Here is a 14,917-nt window from a genome sequence, read left to right as displayed (position 1 = left end):
GTCTCCTACCATACAGTCCCTTTTCATTCAGACGCCGATGGATAGTACGGGTTGACACTGTTGTACCCTCGGACTGCAGGGCAGCTTGAACTTGTTTGGATGTTAGTCTAGGTTCTTTATCCAACATCCGCACAATCTTGTGTTGAAATCTCTTGTCAATTTTTCTTTTCCGTCCACATCTAGGGAGGTTAGCCACAGTGCCATGGGCTTTAAACTTCTTGATGACACTGCGCACGGTAGACACAGGAACATTCAGGTCTTTGGAGATGGACTTGTAGCCTTGAGATTGCTCATGCTTCCTCACAATTTGGTTTCTCAAGTCCTCAGACAGTTCTTTGGTCTTCTTTCTTTTCTCCATGCTCATTGTGGTACACACAAGGACGCAGGACAGCGGTTGAGTCAACTTTAACCCATGTCAACTGGCTGCAAGTATGATTTAGTTATTGCCAACACCTGTTACGTACCACAGGTAAGTTACAGGTGCTGTTAATTACACAAATTAGAGATAATGTTTTTCGGAAGCAAAACAGTGTCCCAATTAAGGTTTCAAATACTGGGACAGATTTAATCTCTTAGGCGAGGGGAGGACCAACTAAAATCATTTAAACAATGTGAAGTGTTCTGGATTCGCAATTTACAAATTTTAAACAAGTACTATGACGTATCTAGTTATATTTAAGATTTATTCCTTATTATTATATCTTACCTTTTTCCTACAGAATTGTTAGAATTTGGTGACGGCCACGCTTCACTTGGGTATGACGGCATCTGTCACTGTCTTCTGATTGTGCCGCACGTGAAGACGGACTTGCCGCATTCCAGAGGGGTGGTACACCCATCTCCATGTAGGGTACGATTTAATGTACTACATACATACCAAAAGGACATATTGTTGCATATTACTACATAGCGCTCCACTTACATGTCCGTGACCCCTTCTGTATTTGATCACATAACTCATTGCTATACTGTATACTATGTGGTTTTGACAAGTGCGGTTGTGCACCATTGCTCGTTTTGCCTGATATAACATTTCACTAACTAGTTGGCGGCATGGTAACACATAGTGACAGAAAAATCTCCTAAATCACATGATGGGTGGTACCATTGCCATCATTGGAGGTGTATCACAGGACCGCATGTCACTAAAGATGAGTCACGCGATGCCGCGGTCAAGGGAGTTGTCTATCTATGCCGGATTTGTCTCAGCCAGATAACACGTCCAGCGGCGACTTAGGTCATGGGCCGGTACTCTTTCCGTCACACGCTGCAAACACTTGCGGTAATGGAGTTTATAACTCCCAGTGTTATTGAGCATGGGTAGCGCACAGCAACACATGGCATACGTCCAACATAGCGCAAATATTCAATCTGTTCTCTGTAATACGATAAGCTTATCATTTATTTTTCAGCTCCTTTTTTTCCTCTACAAATGGGTTTCCCACTATGACATTAAAGAGCTCACTGGAGGTGGCTCTGACTTTTTGTCTGACTAGTGCTTTCCACTTAATTTCCACTCTTTATGATTGAGGTCATGCATGTATATATCTCTGAAATAAGGATTTAATCCATCTGTGTACATAGTTTTGGATATAAAATAAATGAATGTGATATTTGGATAAATTACATCTTTATATCTCATGTACAGCACCATGGACTTAATGGTGCTATATAAATAAAGAATAATTTAAGTTATGATGTCATATTTCTTATGATGAAGGACACTGATTGTCTAAAACACTAGAATCATGAGAAAATGTATTGTCTATGAATTTAAATAAATATTTCTGATATATTTATTTTAAATTTTTGAATTTACACTGTATCGTTTGTGTTACACAGAGTTTGATGAAGACCCCTACAATAGGGTCGAAACGTAACTTTATTGGATTGCCTTATAAATAAAACAAAAGCATTTTTCATGAATTCTTGAGTGCCGAGTACGTAATTTCAGTATTTGTGCGGAGTGGAGCCCTTACTCGAGCACCATTTCCTGAGTGCCATATACCTATTATATATTTTTTTCTCATTGCTCACGACCATCCCTCAGTGTTGATGTTCTATATTCTTCAATTCAAAAATACATTGAAAAGTAAAACAAAAATAGTGCTTTTTTTTATCTATTTTTATTGGCAATTTTGTATCTATCACCTCTGACCCATAAACGAGTTGCATGACATATATGTTCATTATAGTGAATATTGTCTTAGAATCAAACAGAATGATATCGCCTTTGCCCTTTTTTGCAGAGAAAAAACTGAATTCATTAAGAGCACATTCAACAATATACTGAAAACGTAACACAGAGATACAAATGTGCTGACACTTATGTGATCCATTCCCATGGTAGTTGAGCCAGATGAATAAATAGAAAGTGGTAGGCTTAATGTAAGGACCACTACATCATTTGTTTGGTGCCACCCATGAATCATCTGATACCTTTATTGATATTTGGAAAAAAATAAAATGCATAGATAAATCAATACGAATGGCAGGATAAAGGCAAGACATATAGGAAAATAAAATGTAATTTATATATGTAATTTTTTTATTATTTGATATTTTATCAGGAACTGCGCCACCTTTGTTCATAGATTGTTACTGGTATTGCAACTGCTATCCATTAAGGTAAATATCACTGAGCTGAGTTGTAATGCCACAATTTTGATTACTTATTTTTCCATCACTTCAAATTTATTTGAAGGAAAAACATACATTTTTTACCTGCTTGGCCCTTCTTCTAATGTGCGAATTGTCGTAATTGACATCACATACATAAACGGTCTAGTGAAAACTTGCTTCCAGTGCATATACTTGGCTCTTCCACAAATTTACATGTTGTCGTAAGTGGCATCACATATATAAAAAGTCTAGTGAAAACTTGCTTACAGCGCACATGCTTGGCTCTTCCACCAATGTGCAAGTTGTAGCAAGTGAAATCACATATATAAAAAGTCTAGTGAAAACTTGCTTACAGCGCACATTCCTGGCCCTTCCTCCAATGTGCAAGTTGTTGTAAGTGAAATCACATATATAAAAAGTCTAGTGAAAATTTGCTTACAGCGCCCATGCTTGGCTCTTCCACCAATATGCAAGTTGTCATTAGTGACATCACATAAACAGTCTAATAAAAACTTGCTTACAGTTTTTGTGTAATTCAAACAGTCTGTGAGAAAGACGGCTTCAGTCTGCAAATGTATGCTACATTATTTATGATGAGTAAATTCGGGGAAGACACATTCAGAGTAAAATCATAAGAATGTGATTGGACATGTTGCTGGAAAAAGAAGTCAAATGTCATGTAATCCACAATGAGAAAGGCAGATTTGTGGGGACATTATTTATAAATTTTTTATTATTTTATAATTATAGAAAAATGCAAAAACTAAACAGTTTGTCCTGGATAATGCCTTTAAACAGGGTTGTCCCAACTTTTGGCATCTCTGGGTCACAATGGAATAAGAATAGTTGTCTTGGGCCGCACATTAAATACCCAAACAATAATAAAAGTGTCACGGGGCTACGGCAACGGAGCAGAGCCAGAAGACCGCAGCATCTGGTTTCTCCTACTCTGTTGCTGAGAAGAAGCACTTCTCCGGTTTATTAAATGTGTTATTTACCTCCAGCAGAACAGAGGTTAACCGGCCATGTTGGAAATTCCTGTGTTCAGCTGTGCCACTCCTTTCACCTATAAAATCTGGCCTCTATTATCTAGTCCATGTTAGAGTTAGCACTTGCTGCATGACAATAGGAGGGAGAGAAGTTGGTTTAAGAAGGATTGCTGGAGGAGTTAGAAGCGACTGTTGTTTGGTTTGTATGCTTGTTAATTCCTTATCCTTCCCTGTTTTGCTTTCTTCACCTTACTTTACACCCTAGTGGATTCCTCTATTATATGTGAGTGAATATTTTGTGTGTATGGAGTTTTCAGTTTACCCTTGTCTTTGCTGCATTGTTTGTCGGGTTGGTGTACTGCATGCACAGTAGGGCCCCCGCTTCCCTGAGTGTGGGAAGGGGACAGACAAAGGACTAACTTAGGAGATAAGGCAAGGGCAGAGGCCCCCAGTGTCTTTGTCATCTGAAGTATCCCAGGAAACAGTGAGCTAGTGCACCCACTAGTGTTAGGGCTAGGAAACGTGCCTCTGGTCCCAGGTCACTCGACAGTTGTGTCGTGACATTAACTCTGACCGCAATCATTTTTTCTGATCCGTGATGGATCCAATCTCAGCTCTGAGAGGGAAATTGCAGCAGCTCAGTTTGTAGGTGGCGGATTTGTGCACGGTGGTTTTTCAGCACCCTGTTACATCTGGTGTGGGGATCTGGCTCTCCAAGCAAACCATTGTGGAGCCCAAGGTTGCTTTACCAGACAGGTTCTCTGAGGGGCGTGACAAGTTTGTTGTTTTCCATGAGGTCAGTAAACTTTACTTCCGGTTACATCTGGTATTCTCAGGTACAGAGGAGCAATGTGTGGAGATTGTTATCTTGTACCTTCATTGGGCCCTTCAAGCATGGGCATTTTCTCTTCTGTCTAATTCACAGTCACTTCATGGCTGAGTCCTCTATAAGCCAACTTTAGCAAGGAGGCCGCCTTGCGAAGGACTATTGCTCTGAGTTCTGGAGGTGGGCCATAGCCACTAGGTGGAATGACCCTGCACTCTGCAGTCAGTTCTGTGAGGACCTCTCAGTTAGAGTAAAAGATACTTTAGCCCTCTATGAAACTTATTACTAATTTGAGACAGCCATGTCTCTGGCAATCTGGGTTGATTGCCATCTTTGCCAGAGACATAGGGAGTCACCTCTGGCAGTGGGAGTTCCGGGGTCGAGGGTGGTCTGTACCTAGCCAGCTGAGGAATCCATGCAGTTGGGGGTGGCATTTCATGTTGGCAAATTGTCTGTAGTCTGGCTTAAGGGGTGTTTGTGTTTCTGTTGTGGTAAAAAGGGCCATTTTGTGAGCACATGTCCAACCCGACCTCTATTTAAAGAGCCGCTGGAAAACTAGTGGGCCCGGGTTGCGGGGAGGTGGGCAACCCGAGTGTACTTGTTACCTCGGTAGGTAGGACACAATTTTTCCTGCCAGCTTCATTACACGTGGGTGAAAATAAGGTGGACGTTTCCACTTTCCTGGACAGTGGGGCGAGGTTTAATTTGGTCGATACTAGGTTTGTCCGGGACCAAGGCCTTGTCCTACATACATTGTCCAGACCAATACCCATTATTGCTGTTGACTTCACCCCCTAAGACAGGGATATGCAGGTGGTCTGAGACTTGTGGCTACAGGTGGGGGGCCATACACACTGAAGTGTTAAAATGCTATGTGCTTGAGGGCCTGCTCTTGCCTGTGGTACTGGGACTTCCTTAGCTCGCTCTGCACAAACCGGTAATTGATTGGCAGGCACAGGAAGTGGCTAAATGGAGTACATATTGTCAAGGACACTAGTTTATCTGTCAGACTTTGGGGATGTGTTTTCTGAGCAGGGGAGCCAAGAACTTCCCCCCATCATCCTTATGATTGTGCCATCAACCTGTTTCCTGGTGCCAAGCTGCCCAAGAGCAGACTTTATAAAATCTCAGGTCCAGAGAGGCAGGCCATGAAGGACCATATTACAGAAATTTTGGTTAAGTGTCATATCAGACCGTCCTCATCTCCCATTGCTGTGGGGTTCTTTTTTATTAAGAAAAAAATGGGGGCTACAACCTTGCCTGGATTTCCGGGAACTCAATGTGATAAATGTCCATGATCCATATCCACTTCCCCTGATCCCTGACTTCTTTAATCAAATTGTAGGGGCAAAATGGTTCTCTACAATGGACCTCAGAGGGGCGTATAACCTCATCCGCATTAAAGAGGGGGATGAGTGTAAGACTGCATTCAATACACGTGAAGGACACTATGAGAATCTAGTGATGCCTTTTGGGCTGACAAATGCACCCGCCATCTTTCAGCACTTTATCAATTGTATCTTTAGTCAACTGGTAAGCAGGATCATTGTGATCTCCCTGGACAATATTCTTATTTATTCACCAGACCTTGACTCACACCATGGGCATGTCAGGCAGGTCTTACACATAAATTGTATGTCAAACCCAAGAGGTGCATGTTCTTGGTTGAGGAGATCCCCTTCCTTGGATAAGTATTGTCTGCCACCGGTTTTTGCATGGATCCAGAGAAAATCTGGGTGGTATTGGATTGGGATCGTCCAGATGATTTGAAGACGTTACAAAGATTCTTGGGTTTCGCCAGCTACTACCGTAAATTCATAAAAAACTTTACTGCAGTAGCCAAACCTCTTACAGATATGACCAAAAAGGGGACGGACTTCTCCAAGTGGTCCTGTCCTGCCAGGGAGGCATTTGACATGTTGAAGAGGTGTTTTGCTTCTGCGCCGATTCTTGTCCAACCTGATGTCTCTCAGCCTTTCATTGTGGAGGTCGATGCATCTGAGGTGGGAGTGGGGGCTGTATTTTTGCAAGGTGCATCTCCTGGTAAATCGCAACCATGTGCTTACTGTAATTTCAAAGAAAGGGTTGACAGCTGAGAAAAATTATGATATTGGTAATGGGAATACTCTTAGCCAGGGGTGTCAAACTGCATTCCTCGAGGGCCTCAGACCATGCATGTTTTCAAGATTTCCTTTGCATTACACAATCATTCTGTGCAGGTGATTAAATTATCACCTGTGCAAAACAAGGAAATCCTGAAAACATGACCTGTTTGCGGCCCTCGAGGAATGCAGTTTGACACCCCTGCTCTTAGCTATCAAATGGGCTTTTGAGGAGGGCGTCATTTTTTGGAGGGAACGGTTCACCCAGTGATGGTTATCACAGATCATAAAAATCTGGTATGCTTATAATTGGCGGAACGTCTTACACCATGACAGGCAAGGTGGGCATTATTCTTTAACGGGTTTAACATTTTTGTTACTTTTAGGCCGGGGAAAGAAACGTTAAGGCGGATGCCTTGTTCCATTGCTTTACTGGGAGAGGATAGAAGTGCAAACCAGTTCTTATTCTTCAAAAGGGATAGTGATGGTGTAAATATGCTCCAATCGGGAAAGAGAGGTTGTTGACGCTCAGTGGGACGCCCCTGCTATCTGTCCACTTGGTAAATTGTTCGTTCCAGTCAATCTCCGTCTTAGAGTCCTCAGTGAACATCTTGACACTGTGTTGGCTGGACATCCTGGGAGTAAGACCACCATGGATCTTCTTACTCTGTGTTTATGGTGACCAGGTGCTCATAAGGATGTTCGGGAGTATTGTGCAGCCTGCAATATCTGTGCACGTTCTAAAACCTCTCATGCTTGTCCATCAGGGGCTCTCCAACCATTGGAGATTCTCAGCAGACCTTAGACTCATTTGTCTTTCGATTTTATTACCTATCTACCCATGTCTGTTGGGAATACTATAATCCTGGTGGTGGTGGGCAAGTTCAGTAAAATGTCTCATTTTATTGCTTTACCAGCTTTGCCTAACGCCAAATCTCTGGAGCAAATTTTCATCAAGGCAATAATTAGACTGCATGAGATGCCTACCGATATTGTTTCTGATAGGGGGGTGCAGTTTATATCCAAATTTGAAGGATGTTTTGCACTCATCTGGGGATCCATTTGTCCTTTTCGTCTGCTTTTCACCCGCAGTCTAATGGCAGACTGAACGGGTCAACCAGAATATAGAGATGTATCTCAGATATTTTGTGTCTGAGAATCAGGAGGACTGGGTTACCTACTTACCATTGGCTGAATTTGAGGTAAATAATCGTTGTCCGGAATCAACCGGTAAGTCGCCATTTTTCGGGGCATATGGATTTCATCCTCAGTTTAGTTCTTTCAATGGTAATCGCCCTTCTGGATTACCGAAGGAAGAATGGTTTTCAAATTCCATTTCTACCATATGGCAGTGGGTGACTAATAATTTGCGAAAGATGGGTTCCAAATATAAGAGTGTGGCTGATAGGACACGTTTGGTGGGTCCTGACCTGTGTGTTGGTGACTTGGTGTGGCTGTCCTTGAGGAACATTAAGCTGAAGGTTCTGTCTTGGAAACTGGGTCCCAGGTTTATCAGTCCTTATAAGATCTTAGCCATCGTCAATCCGGTAGCATTCCACCTTGCTCTACCACCTACCACCTTCTCCTGTCATTATCGATGGTAATTAGGAGTACCAAATAGCAAAGATCTTAGACTCCACTTTTGTTCGTCGGTCGCTTCAATATATATAGTACATTGGAAGGGGTATGGTCCTGAAGAGAGGTTGTGGGTACTAGCTTCTGACGTTCATGCGGCCAGATTGGTTCGGGGCTCTCATGTCGCACACCCTAATAAACCTGGCCCTGAAGTTCTGGAGGTCCCTCATAGAATAGGGGGTACTGTCACTGGCAGGGTCGGACTGGCCATCGGGCATTTCTGGCAAATGCCAGAAGGGCCGGTGGTAGTCGTGGGCTGCTCGCCAGCGTCGACTACCCCCCGCTGCCAACTCCCCCCCCCCGCCAGCGCCTCCGCATTCAGCTATACCGGCATCTATGACACCAGTGCAGTTGAATGCAATGATGGAGGAGAGAGCGTCTGCTGTCGCTCCCTCTCCCTTCATTCCCCGCTCTGCCTCTGACACTGCGGGTGCGTGATGACATCATATCATCGTGCACCTTCTGGGTGGCCGGGCAGACTGCAGCTGCTGAGACCGGAGCCAGGAGCAGCACGGGGCACGAGGAGAGATGAGGAGAGTATTTTTTTTTAAATATATCAATGAGTGATAACTGGATTGTGGGGCTATTGGGGGGGCTGTATTACATTCTATAGGGGTTGTGCTGTATTACATTCTATGGGGGGATTTATTATATTCTATTGGGGCTGGCTGCATTACATTCTATGGGGGCTGTGCTGCATTACATTCTATGGGGGCTGGCTGCATTACATTCCATGGGGCCTGGCTGCATTAAATTCTATGGGGGCTGGCTGCATTACATTCTATGGGGGCTGTGCTGCATTACATTCTATGGGGCTGTGCTGCATTACATTCTATGGGGGCTGTGCTGCATTACATTCTATGGGGGCTGGCTGCATTACATTCTATGGGGGCTGGCTGCATTATAATATATGGGTGGCTGGATGCATTACATTCTATGGGGGCTGTGCTGCGTTACATTCTATGGGGGCTGTGCTGCATTACATTCTATGGGGACTGTGCTGCGTTACATTCTATGGGGGCTGGCTGCATTACATTCCATGGGGGCTGGCTGCATTACATTCTATGGGGGCTGGCTGCATTACATTCTATGGGGGCTGTGCTGCATTGCATTCTATGGGGGCTGTGCTGTATTACATTCTATGGGGGGATTTATTACATTATATGGGGACTGTGCTGCATTGCATTCTATGGGGATTGAGCTGCATTACATTATATGGGGGCTGGCTGCATTACATTATATGGGGCTGGCTGCATTACATTCTATGGGGGCTGGCTGCATTACATTCTATGGGGGCTGTGCTGCATTACATTCTATGGGGCTGTGCTGCATTACATTCTATGGGGGCTGTGCTGCATTACATTTTATGGGGGCTGTGCTGCGTTACATTCTATGGGGGCTAGCTGCATTACATTATATGGGTGGCTGGCTGCATTACATTATATGGGTGGCTGGCTGCATTACATTCTATGGGGGATGTGTTGCATTACATTCTATGGGGGCTGGCTGCATTACATACTATGGGGGCTGGCTGCATTACATTCTATGGGTGGCTGGCTGCATTACATTCTATGGGGGCTGGCCGCATTACTTTCTATGGGTGGCTGGCTGCATTAACTTTATGGGGGCTGGCTGCATTACATTTTATGGGGGGCTGTATTACATTCTATGGCGGGGCTGTATTACATTCTATTGGGTGCTGTATTATATTCTATGGAGGGGCTACATTATGTTCTATGGGGGGCTGCATTATGTTCTATGAAGGGGCTACCATATATTATATATGCAGGGGCTGCATTATACTATATGAAGGGACTGCATTATATTCTCTGGGGGTTACATTATACTCAGGGGGCTACAATATATTCTGTGTGGTGACTGCATTATACTCTGGGGTGGCATCATTATACTATTTCTGGGCTGCATTATACTGTATCGAGGACTACGGGGAATGCATTATACTATATGAAGAACTATGGGGTGCATTATACTCTGGGAAGTGAATTGTACTACATGGATGACAATTGTGGGGCATTATACTATATGGAGCACTATGAGGAATGTGTTATACTATTTGGAGGACTGAGGAGTGTATTATACTATATGGAGGACTGTGGCAGTACATTATACTATATGGAGGACTGAGGAGTGTATTATACTATATGGAGGAATTGCAGTGTATTTTAATATATGGAGGACTATGAGGAGTGTATTATACTATATGGAGGACTGAGGAGTGAATTATACTATACTAGCTGAAGAGCCCGGTGTTGCCTGGGCATAGTAAATATCTGTGGTTAGTTATAGCACCTCACGTCTCTTATTTTCCCATCACGCCTCTCATTTTCCCAATCACATCTTTCATTTTCCCCCTCACATCTCTCATTTTCCCCCTCACATCTCTCTTTTTCTCCCTCACTCCTCTCATTCCCCCCTAACACTTGTCATTTCAACCTCACATCTGTCATTTTCTGATCACTGCACTATTTTTCCTCACTCCTCTCATTTTGCACTCACAACTTTTCATTTTCACCTCACACCTCTCATTTTCACCTCAGTATATACATGTTTGTCATCTCCCTTATATATAGTATACATCTGTATGTCATCTCCTGTATATAGTATATACCTGTATGTCATCTCCCCTGTATATAGTATATACCTGCTGTGTCTCATCGCCCCTATATATAGTATATACCTGAATGTCATCTCCTTCTATATATTGTATATACCTGTAAGTCATCTCCTCCTGTATATAGTATATACCTGTGTGTCATCTCCCCTGTATATAGTATATATCTGTGTGTCATCTCCTCCTGTATATAGTATATACCTGCATGTCATCTTCTATATATAGCATATACCTATATGTCATCTCCTCCTGTATATAGTATATACCTGTAGGTCATCTGCTCCTGTATATAGTATATACCTGTGTGTCATCTCCTCCTGTATATACCTGTATGTCATCTCCTCCTGTATATATATGTACCTGCATGTCATCTCCTCCTCTATATAGTATATACCTGTGTGTCATCTCTCCTGTATATAGTATATATCTGTGTGTTATCTCCCCTGAATATAGTATATACCTGTGTGTCATCTCCTCCTGTATTAGACCTTGTTCACACGTTATTTGCTCAGTATTTTTACCTCAGTATTTGTAAGCTAAATTGGCAGCCTGATAAATCCCCAGCCAACAGGAAGCCCTCCCCCTGGCAGTATATATTAGCTCACACATACACATAATAGACAGGTCATGTGACTGACAGCTGCCGTATTTCCTATATGGTACATTTTTTGCTCTTGTAGTTTGTCTGCTTATTAATCAGATTTTTATTTTTGAAGGATAATACCAGACTCTTGTGTGTTTTAGGGCGAGTTTCATATGTCAAGTTGTGTGTTGAGTTGCGTGTGGCGACATGCATGTAGCGACTTTTGTGAGATGAGTTTTGTGTGGCGACATGCGTGTAGCAACTTTTTGTGTGTCGAGTTACATGTGACAGGTTAGTGTAGCAAGTTGTGTGCAGCAAGTTTTGTGCATGGCGAGTTTTGCGCATGGCGAGTTTTGCGCATGGCTAGTTTTGTGCATGGCGAGTTTTATGTGTGGTGCCTTTTGAGTATGTGCAAGTTTTGTGTGAGGCAACTTTTGCATGTGTTGCAACTTTTGTGCATGTGGCAATTTTTCCGCGTGTGCAAGTTTTGCGTGTGGCGAGTTTTCCATGAGGTGAGTTTTGCACTTGTGGCGAGTTTTGCGTGAGCCTAGTTTTTGCATGTGGCGAGTTTTGCGGGTGGCGAGTTCTGAGCAGCGACTTTTGTGTTTCGACTTTTATGTGGCGAGGTTGGTGTATGTGTGGTGAAATGTGTGCTGAGGGTGGTATATGTGTTCAAGCACGTGGTAGTGTGTGGCGCATTTTGTGTGTGTGTTCATATCCCCGTGTGTGGTGAGTATCCCATGTCGGGGCCCCACCTCGCTCTCACTCTTTAAGTCCCCCTTGTTCACATCTGGCAGCTGTCAATTTGCCTCCAACACTTTTCCTTTCACTTTTCCCCATTATGTAGATAGGGGCAAAATTGTTTGGTGAATTGGAAAGCGCGGGGTTAAAATTTCGCCTCACAACATAGCCTATGACGCTCTCGGGTTCCAGACGTGTGACTGTGCAAAATTTTGTGCCTGTAGCTGCGACGGTGCAGATGCCAATCTCGGACATTCATACATACATACATACACACACACACATTCAGCTTTATATATTAGATGGAGGAATTGCAGTGTATTTTAATATATGGAGGACTATGAGAAGTGTATTATACTATATGGAGGACTGAGGAGTGAATTATACTATATGGAGGACTGAGGAGTGTATTATACTATATGGAGAACTGAGGTGCACATTATAATATATGGAGGACTATGGGGTGTATTATACTAAACAAGCAAAATGCTGCCTATTCATCGAGTGACTGGATTGTTTATGTGGGAACATAAATCCTTGTTCTCAGCAGCACATCACCAGTGTAAACTGTAGTTGTGCTGCTGATAACATCATACTGTATGGGGACAGATTGATCTAATTGTGATTGTTCTGTTCCCTTCATTCTTTGTCAGTTAGGCCGGGAAACAAGCGAACGACTTCAGTATTGCCATCACACTCGTTTAGCGGCCTGAGATCAGCGCATGTAAATACAGCAGAAATGCTTCGCAGGGAGACCAGGCAAGGATGATGACAGCTGTAGTTAGCACCCGGCGCCTGGGAATAGCGTTAACTCTACTGCTTTTCCCAGCCGCCAAAGCATTTTATTCTGGTATGTGTAATGATTTTTAGGGTTGATGTCAGCTGCGTAATGTCAGCTGCTATCAATCCCTGGTGTAAGTAATGGAGAGGTGTCTATCAGAAACCCCCAGTACTAGCCCAGACCTGGCTAGACCCAGCGACTCTGAAGAGCGGTGACGGTAGTGACAATACCACTCTTCACAGTCGCCGAGCTCAGCGCAAGACCCAGAATATCTGAAGAGCGGTGACGTTACTGATGTCACCGCTCATCAGAGTTACCGGGTCTTGTGCTGCGCAGCGGAACCAAAAGTGGCTGTAGGCAAAACTATATGGAGCATGAGACTGAGGTTCCACAGGCTTTGGTCGTCTCATCCCTTCATTATCTACGAGATCCAGTTCTGTAGGTAAAGTAGCAGCTTTTCTTGGTGCTGCAACTAAAAGCAATAAATAGGACTGAGCTGTAATGCTGGATACAGCTGTGATTATATGTTATATAGTCGTGTTACACTCCCCTCACTTCTTGTAACCTACAAGTGTACAAAGATATTATACAGTCACCATGTGACAAGTGGGCCTGTGTAACTTCAAATGCCAGGGATGAATTTTAGTCCCAGTCCGGCCCTGGTCACTGGTCCTACTCCGCCAATAAGTTCTTAACCCTGTAGGAAAAAAACCCAAAGACACAAAGAACTCTTTTAACACCGATGCTTGGAAGAGCTACTTATAGAGTAAAGTACTGAGTCAGCGGTTCCAGCAAGTCATTGTTAGTTTGACTACAAAGGTGACAGAGAAACTTTATTGAGGTCTTTGACTAGCAAAGTCTCCCTTCATATAGGCTAGGTTCACATTGCTTTAGTGCAATCCGTTTAGCGTATACGCTAACGGACTGCGCTAATGCAATGTTCCAAAAGGGATGCCCGATCTGCGCTAGCGAGAACGGACCCAAAAACGCTGCAAGCAGCGTTCGAGGTCCGTCCTAAACTAACGGGATATCGCTAGCGCATGCCAAAAATGGCATACGTTAGCGATGCTTTAGTTGCATTGCCGTCAATAGCAGCGCTAACGGACCCGCTACATTGCGTTAGTGGCGCTGTGTAACGGATTCCGTTAGCGGACTGCCATTAATGCAATGTGAACCTAGCCTAACAGTCCATGGCAAGTTGATAGCAAAGTCTCGTTGCATTCTGATTGAAAGACCTGGTGAGTGGTCAGCAGAGTCTCCCCAAACATGAAAGTCCTACAAAAAATATGTGACAAGGAATTGTTTATTCAAACCAAGTTTTGCTGCCTGAGTGCCATAACGAATTTAAAGGGGAATCCATCACCACAAAGCTCAATGTGTTTGCACTTCAGCTAAAGACTGCTATTGTGCCTCAAAGCATATGTGGCTCATTGAAATTGTATCTATGATACTTGTGTGCCTCTTCGTTTGCATTAGTTTTATGAACTATCTCTTCAACATTCTCTAGGAGGTGACTGTGACCAGTTGCACAACATATGTCTATCTTTCTTAACTCTCTTCTTTTTACATCTTAGAAGAAAACCCCTTTAAAGACCAGATTTAGGAATCTCAATCCCCAAGTGCAGCAAAATATTCAAAACCTGATACTTATAATCAGTAGTGTAGCTACCGGGGGAGCAGAGCGGGCAGCCACCTGGTGCTACTTTACTGTTAACTATCTGCATGTGTAGTGTGCTCAAACAGTTAAACTCTGCGGCAGAGCAGGTATACTCAATCTCCCTGCACTGCCATCTGCTATGGGGTCCGTGAGCAGTGAGGGGGGTGGGCATGACATCATGCTCCCTCTCCCATCATTCCCCCTCTGCGTCTGGCGCCCACTCTGCTGATATGAAAGGGAGTTCGGATCAGCAGGGGAACGAGGAGATGTGAGTATTGTATTTTTTTTAATTGGGTGTGCATTATACTGTATATGCTATACACGCTTATGGGGAGTGCATTATACTATA

General features: G+C 43.5%; 1 protein-coding gene across 1 annotated transcript in view; it reads right to left on the bottom strand.

The window, feature by feature from the left end:
• The window catches only part of TRHR (thyrotropin releasing hormone receptor), a 159,627-nt gene that overhangs the window by 136,784 nt on the left and 7,926 nt on the right, over nucleotides 1–14,917 (bottom strand). The window lies entirely within an intron of this gene.

Source organism: Ranitomeya imitator, chromosome 6, assembly GCF_032444005.1.
Source record: "Ranitomeya imitator isolate aRanImi1 chromosome 6, aRanImi1.pri, whole genome shotgun sequence".
Classification (NCBI taxonomy): Eukaryota; Metazoa; Chordata; class Amphibia; order Anura; family Dendrobatidae; genus Ranitomeya; species Ranitomeya imitator.
This window is presented reverse-complemented; position numbering and strand designations above follow the sequence as displayed.